General features: G+C 42.4%; 1 protein-coding gene and 1 long non-coding RNA gene across 2 annotated transcripts in view; one reads left to right on the forward strand and one right to left on the reverse strand.

The window, feature by feature from the left end:
* Window positions 1–19,220, reverse strand: part of STXBP6 (syntaxin binding protein 6) — a 141,079-nt gene that overhangs the window by 44,458 nt on the left and 77,401 nt on the right. The gene's annotated exons all lie outside the window — the stretch shown is intronic.
* LOC144588696 (uncharacterized) overlaps window positions 1,809–19,220 on the forward strand; it is a 28,413-nt gene continuing 11,001 nt past the window's right edge. Inside the window, exons 1-2 of the long non-coding RNA XR_013544369.1 lie at window positions 1,809–17,048; window positions 18,767–18,835. This is a non-coding gene — a long non-coding RNA (uncharacterized LOC144588696). The remainder of the gene's footprint in view (window positions 17,049–18,766; window positions 18,836–19,220) is intronic.

Consider the following 19,220-nt stretch of genomic DNA (forward strand, 5'->3'; position numbering starts at 1 on the left):
AGATAAGGTTTACTAAAGCTATCTACTACTAGAAATACTAGTGGTATGTCTTTATCAATGTAAAATACATATTTCTTAACTGTGTTTGTTCAATCTACTCAGTGGTATTTTCTATTCTATTGTAATCTCTAGCATTTGCTATTTTGGCCACATATCCACATGCCTCATTTTCTCAATCTTGGCATCCTATTTTGGTAGCTCTTCAAATGTCATTAATTATATAAGTAAAGCTCCTTAATTTGGGAACCTTCTAGCAATTGTGCTGTATTTGCTCCTTGTACATACTGGTAACTGAGGAACCTGCTATACTGATTAATAGACAATTGAACACCAAAGAAGGGAAATTAACCTGAGCAGATCTGCTTATTGGCAGGTGCAGGGGTTTGCAGCATTGTGCTTCTCTCTGAGCAGCATTCCTTCTCCATGCACCCACAGCAAGTGTTTCATAATTATTATATAGTACCATATTTTTCTGTGTATAAAATGACACTTTTCCCTAAAATAATTAAAGTAAAAATTGAGCATTGTTTTATACTCGGAAGTAAGGGGGGGAAATCAAAGTGCTTTGTTCCCTGCTTTCCCTCTCCACGTTTTGCAAAGAAAATGGAAGGGGAAAGCGATTCCTGTTTTCCCATAACATTTTCATTGCAAAAAGCAGCTTTCCCCCCTTCACCTTTTGCAAAGAAAATGGAGGGAGAAAGCAGGAGTCGCTTTCCCCCTCCATTTTCTTGCAAAGAAAGAAATTTTGGTTTAGAAAATAGGGATGTCTTATACATGGGGGCATCTTATATATGGAAAAATACGGTAGCTCTGGAGCCACTGGAAATTATTCATCCTGCAAACACCTTGCTCTGGTGTATTGCCGTATTTTTCGCTCCATAAGACGCACCAAATTTTTAGGAGAAGAAAACAGGAAAAATTTAATCTGTTTTCTTTTCCTAAAAATTTGGTGAGCCTTATGGAGAGGTTCGTCTTATGGAACACATCCTAGCCCCCTCTGGCCCTGTGGGGGGTGGGGGGAGCCTCCAAAGGGTCCTAGGGTGTGTTCCAGGACCCTTTGGAGGCTCACCCTGCCCCCCCATGGGGCTAGAGGGGGTGAAATCGCCACCTTCAGGGACTCTTCTGAAGCTTCCCAAGCCTCAAAAGAGTCCCAGAAGGTCGCAATTTCGCCCCCTCCAGGCCCGTGGGGGTGGGGTGGGGGAGCCTCCCAATAGTCCTGGAAGGCAGACTCGGACCCTTGGGAGGCTCCCCCCCGGGGGCCAGAGGGAGCAAAACTGCCACCTTCTGGGACTCTTTTGAGGCTTGGGAAGCTTCAGAAGAGTCCCAGAAGATGGCGATTTTGCCCCCTCTGACCCAGGGGGGCCCCAGGGTGAGCCTCCAAAGGGTCCTATGGTGTGATTCAGGACCCTTTAGAGACTCACCCTGCCTCCCCGGGGGTCAGAGGGGGTGAAATCGCCACCTTCACGGACTCTTCTGAAGCTTCCCAAGCCTCAAAAGAGTCGCAGAAGGTGGCGATTTCACCCGCGCTGGCCCTGTGGGGGGTGGGTGGGGGGAGCATCGCAAGAGTCCTGGAAGGTTCACTCGGACCCTTGCAATGCTCCCCCCCACCCCCCCACGGGGCCAGCACAGGCAAAACTGCAAGCTTCCAGGACCTTTTGTGAGGCTTGAAAGGCTCAGAAAAGGTCTGGAAGCTGGAGATTTTGGCCTTGCTGGCCCCGTGGGGGTTGGGGGGAGCCCCCACAAGGGTCCTGGAAGGCTCACTCGGACCCTTGGGAAGCTCCCCCCATGGGGCCAGTGGGGGTGAAATCGCCACCTTTGCTCCATAAGACGCACAGACTCACCCCCCCCCACTTTTTTGGGAGGGAAAAGTATGTCTTATGGAGCAAAAAATACGGTAACTATCTGCTGGTGTCATGCTATAGCCAGCATTCTGTGACATTACAGTGTGGGTTTTACGCACAGACTTCCCTAGAGAAAAAGAAAGTGCATCTATCAGTTCTTTGTTCTTCCTTAGTTAAAAAAATAGAATTAACAAAAGGGACGAAATCAGACATCACATTTGTTGGCTTTGATTTAACTTGTGACTTTTTTCTCTGCAAAAGTGCACTCCCACTTGTTATAAAAAGAACAACTTCAAAATGAGAGATTGCTAAATCATGTAAACTGAGAATTGACTTTATAACACATAATTATTAAATCTTATCATCCCTCTTATGAAGCTAAGTCTGTCATTCCTTGGGCACATCATGAAAAGAGAAGACTCACTGAAAAAGACGCTAATGCTAGGAAAACTTGAAGGCAACATGAAAAGAGGAAGACCAAACATGAGATAGATTGACTCCATAAAAGAAGCCACAGCTTTGAGCTTGCTGGGCTGTTAATAACAGAATATCTGCAGATCACTCACTCATAGGACCATTATTGGTTGCAGACAACCTGACAGCACATAACAACAAATCATCATACAGGGCAACAAGCATTTCAACAATGAAAATTCAATTGTAAATTTAAAAATCTATTTTAAAAGTTTTGTTTTATATATTATTGATTTTGTCCACTCTTGTAGCTCCAGGCAAGCCTAGTAAAAAGGGAAAGGGGAGACTAATGTAGGGGAGGATAAAGATTAACTTTCTTTCCCTGGCACAACTTCAAGAGATGCTACCTCTCTTACAAAGCTATCTGCATTTCAAGGGATAGTCCAGCTGGTGCCAAGGAAGCTTCTCTTGAAATGCAAATATCTTTAGAAAGGAAATTATGTTGTTGTTGTTGTTGTTGGACCATAATGTGGGAGAAGAATTAAATTCCCTCTTCTACTTTTGGAGCTGCTCAAGCTACTCCAGAGCTGTGTTTGCATAACAACAACAAAACTGGCTGGGTGAATAGGCATAATTTCTCTCATATACTTGAAATCACAAAGGCTAGAAAATTCAGTAAAAACAACAGCAATAACAACAGTCATCTAAGTACCTGACAGCTAGGCAAATAAATCACTTAATATTCTAAGCATGGCCTATGCAACAGGAAGAACAGGAATCAGCAATCAAAGCCATGTGACAACTTTATAGTGTCTTCCATATTCCCATCTCCTCAAACCCACTACTACAAATTAAGCATTAGTATATAGTATGTATTTCACTAGTGAAGACTCAATTGTATTGGGAAGTGCACATAAGGAAACTCATGGCTTTACAACAAGTAACAAGATCTAGCCAGAAATCGGAGCACATCACCATGTGACAGTTTGCTGTAGATTCACTCTGCATCACAGAATCCAATTTCATAACCACAAATTAATATTTCTTCCATCAGCTTGTCCCTTTCCATCTGAAAGCTCAATTTAAAGAAAAAAAGTACAGCAAAATGCATTTCCCCCTCTATACTTGTGTGTGACTTCAACAGTAAGTTGTAAAAACAAAAGAGACTTGTGCAATATTCAAGATGAACAAGTGTTATTTGGTATGCACTTGAGGAAATAGGTTGCCATCCACAAAAAATTATGTCAGATACGATTTTTCAGAAATTTCTTATTTTGGCTGCAACAGACTGACATGGCTACCCCACAAGAAACTAAGGAAAAGTTTACTTGGAGTAAGTAAAGGTACTTGAGAATTTATGGTAATATAGATGGAAAGTGCCCCTTCATGGATTGCTGCCTTGTCATAGCGAAGGGGTTTGAGTAATTCAGAGAAGCTATGGACTATGCCGTGCAGGGACACCTTAGACAGGCAGGTCATAGTGGGGAGTAGGAAAAACCACTGGGCTAGTCAGGTATAATCTAAACTAAATCCCCTATGAATACACACTGGAAGTAAAGAACAGATTTAAAGAACTAGATTTGGTGTGCAGAGTGCCTGAAGAACTTTGGATAGAGGCTCATGACAAAGTACAGAAGGCAGGAACAAAAACCATCCTAAAGAAAAGGAAATGCAAGAAAGAAAAGCGGCTGTCCAATGAGGCCTTACAAATAGCAGAGAAGAGAAGGGAAACAAAATGCAAGGGAGATAGGGAAAGTTACAGAAAATGGAATGCTGACTTCTAAAGTATAGCAAGGAGATACAAGAGGACCTGCTTAAATGTACAATGCAAAGAAAGAGGAAAATAACATAAAGGGAAAAACCAGAGATCTGTTCAAGAAAATTGGAGATATTAAAGGAACCTTTTGTGCAAAGATGGACATGATAAAGGGCAAAAATGGTACAGACCTAACAGAAGCAGAAGACATCAAGAAGAAGTGGCAAGAATTCTGAACAATTATACCAGAAAGATCTGGATGTCCCAGACAACCCAGAGAGTGAAGTCAAGGGGGCCTTAGAAAGCATGGCTAACAAGGCCAGTGGAGGTGATGACATTCCAGTGGAACTATTTAAAATCTTAAAAGATGACACTGTTATGGTGCTACACTCAATATGCCAGCAAGTTTGGAAAACTCAGCAGTAGCCAGAGGATTGGAAAAGATCAGTCTACATCCCAATTCCAAAGAATGGCAGTGCAAAAGAATGTTCCAACTACCGTACAATTGCACTCATTTCACACACTAGCAAGGTTATGCTCAAAATCCTCCAAGGTAGGCTTCAGCAGTATGTGGACCGAGAACTCCAAGAAGTACAAGCTGGATTTCGAAGGGGCAGAGGAACTAGGGAGCAAATTGCTAACATGTGCTGGATTATGGAGAAAGCCAGAGAGTTCCAGAAAAACATCTACTTCTGCTTCATTGACTATGCAAATTCATTTGACTGTGTCAACCACAACAAACTATGGCAAGTCCTTAAAGAAATGGGAGTGCCTGACCACCTTATCTATCTCCTGAGAAATCTATATGTGGGACAGGAAGCAACATCTAGAACTGGATATGGAACAACTGATTGGTTCAAAATTAGGAAAGGACTATACAAGGCTGTATATTGTCCCCTGGCTTCTTTAACTTATATGCAGAATCCATCATGTGAAAGGCTGGACTGGATGAATCCCAACCTGGATTTTTTTTTATTTTTTATTTTTATTTATTTATTTATTGTCATTGTAGGTATATACAGTGGTGCCTCGCTTAACGATGTTAATTGGTTCCAAAAAACCCATCGCTATGGGAAACATCGTTAAGTGAAACACCATTTCCCATAGGAATGCATTGAAAACCGGTTAATCTGTTCCAATTGGAACGGATTAACGGCCTTAAGTGAAAATCCCCATAGGAAACATCGCTAAGTGAAACAATGTTTCCCCAATGGAAAGCCATTCAAAAGCACTGAAGCCGGCTTCAGTGCTTTTGAATGGCTTTCCGATGTCCGTGTTTGCTCATTTTTAAGTGTCTTACCATGTTTGGAACATGTTTTAAATGCTTGGAATAGTTAGTCCACCTTGTGAAACCTATGCATACTTAGTTTGGCTTTCTTCTGAGTCTTCATTAATTTTTGGTGATATTTTGTTTTTTCCCTCATTTCGCTCATTTAAGACACTTTTAAATGAGCAAAAACGGACATCGTTAAGTGAAATTCCCCCATAGAGAACATCGTTAAATGATGGGGAAACTTCCTCAAAGAAACCCATCGCAAAGCGAATACATCGTTAAACGAAGCAATCGCTAAGCGAGGCACCACTGTACACAGTATACCCATACAATGAAATTCACAGACACCCAGAGACCAGACACATGCACACACACACATAAAATTTCCCAAACACTCCCCACCCAATAAAAAATCCCCCAACATTCCACACCCACTAAAAGTCCCCACTAAAAATACAAACATCTACACCACAGGCCAAGTAACACAGTCCAACTAACTATTCACTACTGGTGGTCTTTAAGCTCATTATTAAATGCAATTATAGCTTTGGGATAAAAACTATTCAGAAAAAGTGTGGTCTGAGTCTTAATTGTTCTATATCTTCTGCCAGACGTCAACAGTTCAAAAAAGTTATAAGCAGGATGGAAAGAGTCTCTCAGGATGCTGTGTGACTTCCTCAGACAGCGGGATGTGAAGATGTCATCCAGGGTTGGTAGCTGGAGCCCGATGATATTCTGGGCAATTCTAATGGTTCTCTGTAGAGCTTTTTTGTCCGCTACAGAGCTACTCCCAAACCATGCCAGAATGCCATAGGTTAGGACACTCTCAATGGTGCTACGATAGTATGACAGAAGTAAATGTTGAGATAAATTTAACTTAATAATAATAATAATAAACTTAAGTTTGCTGGAAGAAATATCAACAACCTCCGATATGCAGATGATACCAGTCTGATGGCAGAAAGTGAGGAGGAATTAAGAACTTCTTAATGAGGGTGAAAGAGGAGAGTGCCAAAAATGGTCTGTAGCTCAACATCAAAAAACTAAGGTCATTGCCACTGGGCCCTCCTGGCAAATAGAAGGGGAAGATATGGAGGCAGTGACAGATTTTACTTCCCTGGGCTCCATGATCACTGCAGATGGTGACAGCAGCCACGAAATTAAAAGACCCCTGCTTCTTGGGAGGAAAGTGATGACAAACCTAGAAAGCCTCTTAAAAAGCACACACTTCACCTTGCCAACAAAGGTCCAAATAGTCAAAGCTATTGTTTTTCCAGTAGTGTTGTATGGAAGTGAGAACTGGACCATAAAGAAGGCTGACTGCCAAAGAATTGATGCTTTTGAATTGTGGTGCTGGAGGAGACTCTTGAGAGTCCCCTGGACTGCAAGGAGAACAAACCTATCAACTCTGAAGGAAATCAAGCCTGAGTGCTCACTGGAAGGACAGATCCTGAAGCTGAGGCTCCAATACTTTGGCCATCTCATGAGAAGAGAAATCTCTCTGGAAAAATACCCTGATTTTGGGAAAGTTTGACGGCAAGAGGAGAAGAGGATGACAGAGGATGAGATGGTTGGACAGTGTCATCGAAGCTACCAACATGAATTTGACCCAGCTCTGGGAAGCAGTGGAAGACGGGGGGGGGGGGGGCTGGCATATTCTGGTCCATGGGGTCATGAAGATCGGACATGACTCAACGACTAAACAACAACAACAGATGGAAAATGTCAGGAAACTTCAATGGGTCCAAAATGCAGCAGCCAGATTGCTGACTGGGACTGGTTACAGGGATCACGTAGCCCCGCACCCACCCCTCTTACAGGAGCTTTACTGGCTGCCAGTCAGTTGCCAGGCACAATTTAAAGTGCTGGCTTTAACCTATCTCAGAGATTGTATCTCCCATTATGAACCTGCTTGGGTACTATGATCATCAGGGAGGCCTTTCTCTTGGTCCCACCACCTTCATAAGTGTGTCTGGAGAGGACATTCTCTGTTGCTGCACCCAGACTTTGGAACTCCCTCCCAGAGGAGGCAAGACTGGTCTCATCTTTGCTATCCTTCTGTAAGCAGGCAAAAACCTTTCTCTTCAGACACACCTTCCTTCAGTAATCTAGCGACCTGAGTGTGATTTTTAGATGGATTGTTATACATTATTGCTTTGACTTGATGTTTAGTAGTACTTGTGTTTCTTTTGTGTTTTTTTATTCTCAGAGTAACATGTTTGTATGGTTACTGATCTTTGCCTTAATATTACTTGTAAGATGACTCCTTATTCATTGTTCGTACTTTTAAACATTGTCTTTTAATGTTAATCACTGTTGTATACTCATTGTTTTCAACTTTAAATATTGTCTTTCATTGTTTGTAAGCCACCTTGGGTCCTTTTCAAGAGAAAGGCAGGGTAAAAATATTTCAAATAAATAAATAAATAAATAAATAAATAAATAAATAAATAAATAAATAAATAAATAAATAAATAAATAAATAAATAAATGAATGAATGAATGAATGAATGAATGAATAAATAAATAAATAAATAAATAAATAAATAAATAAGCAAGCAAGCAAGCACCATGAGGATGTGAATACTAATAATTTAAAATTATTTCCTTTTCTTTAGCTAAACGCCTTAGGAGATGCACTCAGTATCTTTTTGCCAAGAAGCCAAATAAGATGTAGCAATAACAGTGAAATATACTTCTTACACAACATTTCTTGTGGGACCTTAAAGACTTTCAAGTTTTATTTCCATAAGGTTTTGTGGATTTCACTCTCTTCATCAAATGCAGGTCTGTCTGAATCAGTTTAGAATCCAGGACACTTTATGCCAAATAAAGCTTATTAGTGTTTAATATGTCATACGACTTTTTTTTAGTTCTGCCCCAACAAACTAACTTTAGCCCTTCTATTGCTTTAAGATGCCAGAAACATAAACAAAAATATATACTTGAAACAATTTCAGTAGAAATTAGTTCAACTGCAGCAAAAAATAAGCAAATAATAGATGAGACCTAGCAGTATATAAATAAAACACGTGACAGATTCCCTTCAAAAGGAGAGGATCAGATTAATTTTTAGCTAAGTTTGAACACCCCCACTCTTTGATTCCCCACCCATAGATTTTGAAAGCAAATGACTAAAATATGTTAAAGCTATTACTTCTTCAGCTCTTCCCTGTTTAACACAAGATTATTAAGAGACTTGCTTGAGGCATTTTGCAAGAAATTGGAAAATCACCCCTCCCATTCAAAAAGCTGATGCAGAAATCTTTCTTCTACAAAAAGAAGTTCCACTTTTTTGCCACTGTCTGAAAAAAAGTAGCTAGACCTAAATTAAAGTAAATGGCAGCTAAACCAAAACCCTCTTGCTAAATGTCAAGCAACACAAGAAGTTCTGATTTTTAGACTAATGAATAAATATTATTTGTAATTTTAATAATGTAATTAAGCTACATAATATTGTAAAACCAACAAACAAGCCTGAGGGAATCCAGTGCAACCAAAATACTTAAGAGGGGAATATTGAGTCAACTTTGAGCCAGCTACTTGAACTCATCAGTATCAAACTCAGGTCATGAGCAAAATCTTGAAGCAGTACTACAGTTTAACCACTTCACCATGAGACTCCTATAGGTAACTGAGTTTCAGGCTGAAAATTCTTCCAGACTGTGCTTGGGGGTCCTTTTGAATAGTGATATGCTCTCCTTGCACATTTGTATCACAGGCTAAACTTTCATGGGAACAGTCCTCATGTGATTTGGACTGAAGTTCCCACTAGAAGTGGTGGAGCTCATGGACTAACCAACTAGCTAATTCCTCCCCTCCGCACTGTTCTGAAGAGCCTTGCTGATCATTCTCTAGCTGGAAATCGTCCGTCTGGAGTCCTGAGGTTAACTCTAGCTGGAGGCAACCGTCTGGAGTCCTGAGGTTAACTCTCCGGTTGCAATATTTGCTAGGAGATTTACTGAAGAATTTTGCCAGCTGCTGTCCTGCTGTGGCAATATTACAGTAGAGAAAATATCCAACACACAGCTCTCTAGAGCCCTGTAGTCACAAATAAATCGCTCTGTGCTATGTCCACATAGCTCATCTTCATGGCTACCCCACTCTGAGAAAGGACCCCTAGAAGCAAGTGATTTGATGCACAGCATCATGGATTGCTGCCTTGTCGTGGCGAAGGGGCTTGAGTAACTCAGAGAAGCTATGGGCTATGCCGTGCAGGGCCAACCAAGACGGACAGGACATAGTGGAGAGTTCCGACTAAACGCAATACACCTGGAGTAGGAACTGGCAATGCCACTCCAGTGTATTTGCCAAGAATGCCCCACGATCAGAAACAAAAGGCTAAAAGATATGACGCTGGAAGATGGGACCCTCAGGTTGAAAGGCGTCCAACATGCTACTGAGGAAGAGCGGAGGACAAGTACAAGTAGCTCCAGAGCTAATGAAGTGGTTGGGCCAAAGTCGAAAGGATGCTCAGCTTTGGACGCACCTGGAAGTGAAAGGAAAGTCCAATGCTGCAAAGAAAAATACTGCATAGGAACATGGAATGTGAGGTCTATGAACCTTGGGAAGCTGGAGGTGGTCAAACAGGAGATGGCAAGAATAAACATCGAAGACTCATCATCAGTGAAGAGAAGACTCCCTTGAAAAGACCCTGATCTTAGGAAAGTGTGAAAGCAGGAGGAAAAGGGGAAGACAGAGGACGAGATGGTTGGACAGTGTCACCGAAGCTACCAATACGAATTTGACCCAACTCTGGGAGGCAGTGGAAGACAGGACGGCCTGGCATGCTCTGGTCCATGGGGTCACGAAGAGTCGGACACAACTAAACGACAACAATTAATGTGTACATTAATTGTATACATTAATTGTATACTTGCTTTTAAAAGCTTTAAATATTATTTTTTAATTATGTAAGCTGCCTTGGGTCCTTTTTAAGGAGAAAGGTAGGGTAAAATACTATAAACAAACAAGCAAGCAAGCAACCTCTTGATGATGATGAGGTGCTGCCCAGCAACATCTGGACAACTGGCTACATTTTGCCCATTCCTGCTTAAAAATACTGAGCACATAACATACTAGTCTGGAAGAATGTATCATGTTTAACAGACAGATTTTGATTCTTAATATTTAACTATACCAAGGTTTACATATTCAATTAATTTTAGTTCATTTGACAGCTCATTCCAAATTTTTGCAAGTGGCATTGTAAGCCAAAAAGAGTTCTTTAGGACATTTTCAGGTAAACTGAAAAAGGATGATAATGTGAATTATTAGGGGGAGAAGAGTGATAAGTTTTGTTATCTCCTTGATTCCTGCTTGAAATGCATGTTCAATACTCACATCATTGTAATAAACTATCAATTCATTACAGGCCTTTGGAAATACATCCTCATTTTCTGATAAAACACCTCATTTGTGTTTACCAAGCCTATACCTAAGTCTTCAGTTTAGAATTAGCAGGGCTTGAAAAATTTTAGAACGTTTCACCAGTCAGCATGACCAGGCTATAGCCTTGCAATTTATTGAGATTGGGAATCACTGATTTATACCCTCAGACTTGAGTTGCTTTATTACTTCATGGGGCCATGCAGCTCGTATTTTGAATACCTTTCTTTTGAATGTTTCCAGCAAAAATAAAACTAAAAGCAAATGCGCCCAGCCTCTTAAGGAGCCATGGTTCCCGCCCACCCCAGGATGTGTCCTCGTTCAGTTGAAATTGGGAGCAGGGAATCTCCATATTCTCCAGCATGGGACTACTCTAAATTCTCCTGCAGAGCTATATCTCAATGTGCCACTCAAACTCTCTTCTCACAAGAAGACAGTTTTCCTTTTGCAATGAGAGGGGGAGGGGAGGACTGCAGGATAAGAGAGAGAAAGGCGGAAGGGAAGGAGGCAGGAAGGCAGGGAGCTGTGACTCGTCCATCAGCATTTTTCACTCATCACAGACGAGTGGACGAGTGCATTTTTCAAGTCCTTAGAATTAGCTAGATTAGGCATCCTTCAGTCTCGAGAGACCATGGTAACATGCTCTGAATAGAGGACTTGGAACAGCATCTAGTGTGGCTGAGAAGGCCAATTCGAGAGTGACAATCCCTTCCACACAAAAGACAAATACAGTGTATCCCCTGTCCAGCTTCCTGGTTTTGGGACTGCCTCTTTGCCTTGGCCTGCTGGACATGGGAGAGGCCATGATGCATCCCCTGCCTCCAGGATGAAAGCTCAGATGTCAATATTTCCCATCTGTTGAGATCCATTCCTAAGACCTTCAGATCCCGCTTGCAGATAACCTTGTAATCACAGCCATGGTCTCCCTCTGGGGCAATATCCCCACACTAATTATCCATACAGGAGATCTTTTGGAATCCAGCCATTCTCACAACATGCGCGAGCCAATATAGACGTTGCTGTTTCAGTAAATGTATACATGCGAAAAATTCCAGCTCCTTTGAGGACTACTCTATTTGACCTTTCTCCTGCCAGGTGATATAAAAAATGTGTCAGAGACAACACATATGTAACGTGTTCTACTTCCTCTCCTGCCATGCACAAAGAGTCCAGGACTCACTGCAGTTCAGGAAGTGTACTCAGGACACAGGCTTTATAGACATGGCTCTTGGTATATGCTGTCAGCTTCTTATTAAGCCATACTCTTTTCATGAGTCTAGAGAACATGTTAGCTGCTTTGCCAATGTGTTTATCCAGCTTGACATCTAGGGAGAGTGTCAGAGATTGTTGATCCAAGGTACACCAAGTCATGAACTATCTCCAATTCATGTGTGTAGTTGATAATAGAGGGAGGTGAGTCCATGCCATGCCCCATGACTTGTGTTTTCTTCAGGCTGATTGTTAATCCAAAGTCTTGGCAGGTTTTGCTAAAATGATTCATGAGTTGTTGGAGGTCTTCAGCAGAATGGGCAACAACGGCTGCATCATCAGTGAAGAGTAAGTTCCGCATGCATTTCAGATGGACTTTGGTCTTCACTCTCAATCTAGAGAGATTAAAGAACTTTCCATCTTATCTAGTCCAGAGAGAGACACCTTCCAACGGCATGCTTCACCATGATAGCCAAAAAGATCCCCAAACAGGGTTGGTGCGAGAAAACGCAGCCCTGTTTCACTCCGCTTCAGAAAATAAAAAGGGATCTGATGTTGAGCCAACAAAAACTACAGGGCCCTTCATTTCCTCATGAAAGGACCTGATGTTGTTAAGGAGTTGAGGTGGACATCCAATCTTGGGAAGTATTTTAAAAAGGCCATCCCTGCTAACCAAATCAAAGGCCTTTGTGAGGTCTATGAAGGCCACAAAGAGTGGCTGTTGTTGTTCCCTATATTTCTCCTGCAACTGTCCGAGGGAAATACCATGTCACTGGTGGATCTATTAGCTCGAAATTCACACTGTGATTCTGGATAGGCTCTGTCTGCAAGCACATGGAATCTCTTCAGCACAACATAGGCAAGCAGCTTCTCTACAATACTGAGAAGAGAGATGCCACGGTAGTTATTGCAGTCACCCATCTCTTTTGTTCTTATACAATGTGAGGATGTTTGCATCCTTCATGTCCTGTGGTACGCTACCTTCCCTGCAGCAAAGACAAAATATTTCATACAGCTTGGTGGTGATGATCTCTTTACAGCACATCAGCAGAGATGTTATACTTCCCAGGTGCCTTGCTGGAGGTGAGGGAATCCATGGCCGCTTTTATTTCTGCTAAAGTTGGTTCGCTGTCCAACTCTTCCAACGCAGGTAGGCACTCCATGTTATTTAATGCCTCTTCGGTTATTACATTCTGTCTGGAATATAGTTCATTCTGTCTGGAATATAGCGTTTCATCTGCTGTTATTGGTTCTGGATGATCTGTATTGGACCTAAAGCCTGCTTGATAGCATCATACATTCCCTTGATGTTACCTGTGTCCGCTGCTATCTGTAACTGAGAGCAGAGCTAAAGCCAATAATCATTACAACATCTCCTGGCAGCCTGTTGGACTTTGCTACGAGCAACTCAAAGAGCCAGCAAGTTGTACTCACTAGGACTGTGCTGATGGCAGAGGATTTACATGGAATTTCAAAGAAAAAGCAAGATTCTATATGAGAAAGGGTAATTTGAGGTTTATCTGTGGTATAGAGAACATTGCACCGTTTAGCTGTGTTTTGCTGGCTGGCAAGTGTCCTTGAGTTTTGCATGGTGAGGGAGACTTATTTCTGTTGCCTGCCTGACATTTGTCCTTGAATTGCTATAATACCTCTTGTATGAGAAAAATGTCAGCAGGAAAGCTGTATCTTTGTCTGTTTTGAACTTTCAGTGATGGCTTCAAAAGAAAAGAAAGTAGATGCTGAAGATCATACTTCAAAGATATAGTAGACAACTGCTGTACAAGCTGATTTGCCTTATTTGTGATTAATCAATTACTAAGATAAAGAAAGCTAACGTGGAAAGACATTAGAACAGTAACAATAACCAATAAAGACTATATTCATGCTGAAGAAACAGCAGCACTCAGGGAAAGAACTGCTGTACCAGAAGACATTTTTACAAAGACTGAAAAATGAAAGATGACCAGTGGGATAGAAAACAGTTGAGTGGTTTGTGAACTTAATATAACAAGATACACCCTCAATTCAGGAGCAGGTTGGCATTTATACTGGCCTCTGACATACAGTGGTGCCTCGCTTAATGATTGCCCTGCATTACAATGAATCTGCTTTACGACGATCTTTTTGTGATCGCAATTGCGATCGCAAAACGATGGTCTAAATGGGGGAATTTTGCTTAGCGATGATCGGTTCTCTGCTTCGGGAACCGATTTTCGCTTTACAACTATCAAAACCAGCTGATTGTTGGGTTTTCAAAATGGCCACCGGGTGCTTAAAATGGCTCCCCGCTGTGCTTAGGAATGGATTCCTTGCTATACAGGCAGCGAAAATGGCTGCCATATGAAGCATCTTCGCTGGACGGTGAGTTTTTACCCCACTGGAACGCACTGAACAGGTTTCAATGCGTTTCAGTGGGGCTTTTAATTTTACGTTACGATGTTTTCGCTTAACGGCGATTTTCCTGGAATGGATTATTGTCAAGCGAGGCACCACTGTACTTATGATTATTTGAAAATGGCAGCTAATGTATCAATACAATGCTGAAATGTAAGAACATCTGAAGCAAAGCTAGCACCATGGCACAGGCAGTGGACAGAGGGAAGACAGTATGTTCTCTTTGTTAAGGAACATGTTCTGGCACAGTACACGATAGATGTGCAAAGCGGCTTCAGAAATTCAAATCAGTATTGAGCAATCCCAAGACATACAAGGTCAGGAAATGGAATGCTGACCTTTCTGCAATACATTTCAATATGAATACAAGGGGTACACTGCACAATTTGAACATGAAAGAATGGCACTTTAAACCTAAAAGCTAAATTAAAACTATGGGCAATTTTTTTAATTCTACAAACTGTATGTAGACACTGAAGAATGTTCAAGCACTCCAGAGTCATGTATAAAAAACAGCATCACCGTTTACAGCAGCCTACTACTTGTGGATGCAAGTAATCTGAATGTTAAGTATTTTCAAGAACCACCTTTGTGCGAGGATAACAAATAACAACACAGAAAGATAGCTGCAAGTGGCCAGAACAATTTACCATGTTTCCCTGAAAATAAGACAAGGTCTTATATTAATTTTTGCTCCAAAAAAAGCAGTGGGGCTTATTTTCAGGGGATATTTTATTTTTTCATGTACAACAATCTACGTTTATTCAAATACAGTCATGTCATCTTCAGGTTGCTGCACAGTGGTGGAGGGCGGGCTTTCACTTAACTAGGGCTTATTCTCGGGGAAACAGTAACAACACTGGATATCCCCAAAGAGGTACTGTATTGCCAAAGAGAAGAGACTATAGCCATCATACCAGAGGACAAGGCAGAACAAGATAGAGTTGTCTCAAAGAAGAAGTGAGGATTGAGGCCACCTACTAAAAAAAAAAAAAAAGACTCACTTTGTTGGCCTTGCCTTCTCTACCTTTAGACTGATCACGTGGGCTACATGAACAGTAAATCTGTGCATATACATCCTGGCTTAAAAGGAAAGTGCTTTTGCAAGCAGGGAAAACCCCGTTTTCAACCATCTGCCCTGTCCACTGTCAACACTGCACTATATCCCATTCTCTTTTCCAAGCTCCAAAGAGCAGTTCCCAGGAGTAAGTAGGATGAAGTGGGCAGGGAGAAAGGCCAAAAGTAAGTACCCTGACATACTGTATATGAGAACAGCTCTTAATTAAGGTAATCAGTGAATACAACTGATTGATAAAGATGGCAGAATTTGAGCCAGCAATAAACCCCAATGCGAAATAGAAGTCCCCCAGGCTCTTAATCTATGAAACCTACTGCTTCATCAATTGCTCATCAATGACTCATTAGTCATACTAATCTCAATGTGGTAAGTAGCTCAATTCGCTTCTACTTCAATCTAATGGCCCAATGCAGTCCACTGACTGAGTTTTAATTACACTAGACTGTGTTCTGAGGTCTGTGTCAGGAGTTCTAACTCCTGTCCTCTGAAGATGCCGGCCACAGTGATTGCCAGAACATTAGGAAGAAAAACCTTCAGCACATGGCCAAACAGCCCGAAAAACCTACAACAACCTTAGAGAATACAGTTCACTTGATAATGAGGAACAAGAAGACACACTCTTTTACCTAAGCTTGTGTGACTGTCGCTGTAGAACACCCCCTGAAGTTAATTTATTATATTCCAGGTGTGATTATTTTCAGACTCACAAGATAAAGCATTTATGTGTTCCTTTAAAAATGTTAAACAAAAAAGTCACACTGCAAGATACATTTGAGGCAAGTCTATTCCACTCCTCTACCATCAGGAGTGTCTATTTCTCTCATGTCAAAAACAATCTGCTTAATTGCTTTAATTACCAAAGTTGTTTTCTAGTATAAAAGTCCTTGATAAGATAAGCAACTGTTCACATTTTAATTGATGGAAATTCTCAAACCCATGTAACTCTGCAAACTATGCATAGTTATTTAATTATGAGGTTAAGAACATTATTTTCCACTTGCTTGCCAATCTGAAGAGTTTGCTCAGTTAGAAATGTTTCAGTTTCCATAGCCAAGGGCTTTTTCCTTCAGGCAACAGCCTCCGAATTAACTGTGGCATATAGGCATAGAACCTTGCCCATAATCAAACAAACAATTCAAATAATTACCAGCATCAGCATGGCATTCCTGTGATAACAGGAATAAATTGTCAATTAAGGCAACCAATGTTTCAAGCAGGGGCCTTTGCATGTCTCACACCAAAACAATGGGATGAGTCATTCTCCCTTGCTAGAACCAAAAACAACCAATGTAATTAATACTAACTATAATAAATAGGGTTAGGGTTCCTAGTGTGGTGTAGTGAACAGAGTGATGGACAGGACTCTGGAAAACAGAGTTTGAATACCCACCTGGCCATAGAAACTCACTTTTCTGGTGAGAAGAAAAAGAGGTTACTTATCTGTAACTCTGGTTCTTCAAGTGGTCGTCTGTGAATTCACACTAATGGGTTAATCTGTGCAGAGCAGCCTCAGAACTTTCCAGAGCTCGAGCACATGGTGCCAGGACCTCCCACACGCTGGCTATAACTCCGCCCCTGGCACTGAGTGCCTCAGTTTCTTAGAACAGCATGTAAACAGCACATGTGATGGACAGCAAGGAGCAAGGGTGGGGAGTGTGAATTCAAAGATGCCCCCTTGAAGAACCAGAGTTACAGGTAAGTAACCTCTTTTTCTTCTTCGTAGTCTCTGTGAATGCACACCAATGCACACTAGCAAGCTGACTTACCCGGAGGAGGGACGTCACCAGAGCACAGAAGCCAGGACAGCACGAACCACCTCAGCCTTGGTCAGGACATCAAGGCAGTAATGACAGGCAAAGATGGATGGTGTGGCCCATGTAGCAGCCCTAAATATGTCTGCAATGTCCACCCCTTGAAGAAATGCGATTGAAGAGGCTACAGTCCTTGTTGAGTAAGCCTTAACTGTACCTGGGACAGGAGCCTGAGCTAGCTGGTAGGCAAGGTGTATGGCCACCACAATCCATCTGGAGATGGTTTCAGAAGTGGCTGGAGCCCCCTTAGAGGGGCCATGGAACGTTACAAAGAGTCTTTTCAAGGTACGGAAGATGGCAGTATGAAGAATGTAATAAGAGAGAGCCCGCTTAACATCTAAGGAGTGTAACACCCTCTCTAGTGGTGCGGTAGGTGCTGGGAAAAAGGTGGGCAGCACAACTGCCTAGCTCAATGAAAAAAGGACGATACTTTGGGTAGAAAGGAGAGAGAACAGTAAAAGGTACCATGTGTGAAGCAACTTCATCTTCAAGAGTGGTAGATGCCATGAGGCCAAGAAGCCACTGAACTTGGGAGGATGGTACCCACACACCCCGACGGAAGAGGCGCAGCATGGACTTGATCTTTGAAATCCTGTCAGGTGGTAGAGAGGCTTGACCTGACAGGGCATTCAAAAGTCCTTTGATATAAGCCACTTGCTGGGTAGGATGCAATGTTGACTTTTCGACATTGACCTTCAGGCCTAGGGTGGACAGCAGAGAGAGGTATGGATGATACCTGTAGGCCCTTGGGTGAAAGTGTGGGTCGGGCTCAAAGTCCTCCGAGTCAAAATATGGAGGATAGTCAAAGTACCGCCACCTCGCATAATGTTCATACTCACGCCCTGGAGTCAATGAGTGCTTAAGGGGCTTGGGCTCAATGGCTGGCTCCAATGTCTAGCCTTATGAGTCTTTTTGCACAGCACCTCCAAATGTACCAACTACGGCAGTGAGACGGAGGCCTGTTGAGCTATTGAGCCCAGAGAGGTTTGCGGGCTAGCCTGCCCCAATTGCGCCACCTCCAACGAGGTGTTCCCCCAGTCAGGAAGATCACTGACACATGGGGACAGTGGGGCCTCCGGCCTCTGCGGTGGATCCTCCTCATCCCCCGACAGCAGGCTCAGGCAAACTGAATGTTGCCAGGATGTTTCCGGCATCGGTGCTGAGGTATCCACTGAATGTGGAGACTTAGCAGCCTTCTTCTTTTCCTTTGGAATCAAGACCGAGGGAGGTTTCGGTGTTGATGCCGTGGCCATCAACCTCGAGCCAGAGGACGAGTTTTTAGACTTAGCCGTCATTTTAACTGCTTTCTGAGTCTTGGGAGCAGTCGGAGATCCCGCTACCAAGGGTTGCTTTTCAGGCTGTGGTGAAACCATGGGCGTACCCTGAGTCGGCAAAAGGGACTTTTCCCAAAAGAAATGAGCGGAGGCATTGAAGCCTCAACTTCAGGGTCAGTTGGTGTTCTTCCACAAAACAAAATAAGCACCGTGAATGTCCGTTGGAGAGGGGAATCTTATTTGAGCAGACCTCGCACCTCTTGAAGAGGTGCGGCCATAAACTCTGCTACCCGGTCAACTTGAATAACAGTCCATTTTTATTATTTAGATAAACTCACTGTGAAGAAGAGTAGTCGATGGTCTGAAATGAAGCTGGGGAGGTCCAAAAATAGAGAAGGTAAGGATGAAAAACATGAAAGTTCCTACTGAGAAGCTGCAGCAGCAGCAGTAAGAAAGGAACTGAGGCACTCGGTGCTGGAGGTGGGGTTATAGCCAGCATGTGGCACTATGTGCTTGAGCTCTAGAAACTTCCAAGGCTGCTCTGCTCAGGCGTAGATTAACCCATTAGTGTGCATTCACACAGACCATGAAGAAGAACTGGTAAAACCACTCCTTAAATATCTTACTTACTTGAAAGCCTATTAGGGTTGCTATAAGTTGGTTCCAACTTGGCAGCACAGAATACACACACACACACACACACACACACACACACACACACACACACACACACACACACACACACACACACACACACACACACACACACACACACACACACA

The sequence above is a fragment of the Pogona vitticeps genome, chromosome 1 (genome assembly GCF_051106095.1).
Source record: "Pogona vitticeps strain Pit_001003342236 chromosome 1, PviZW2.1, whole genome shotgun sequence".
Lineage (NCBI taxonomy): Eukaryota > Metazoa > Chordata > Lepidosauria > Squamata > Agamidae > Pogona > Pogona vitticeps.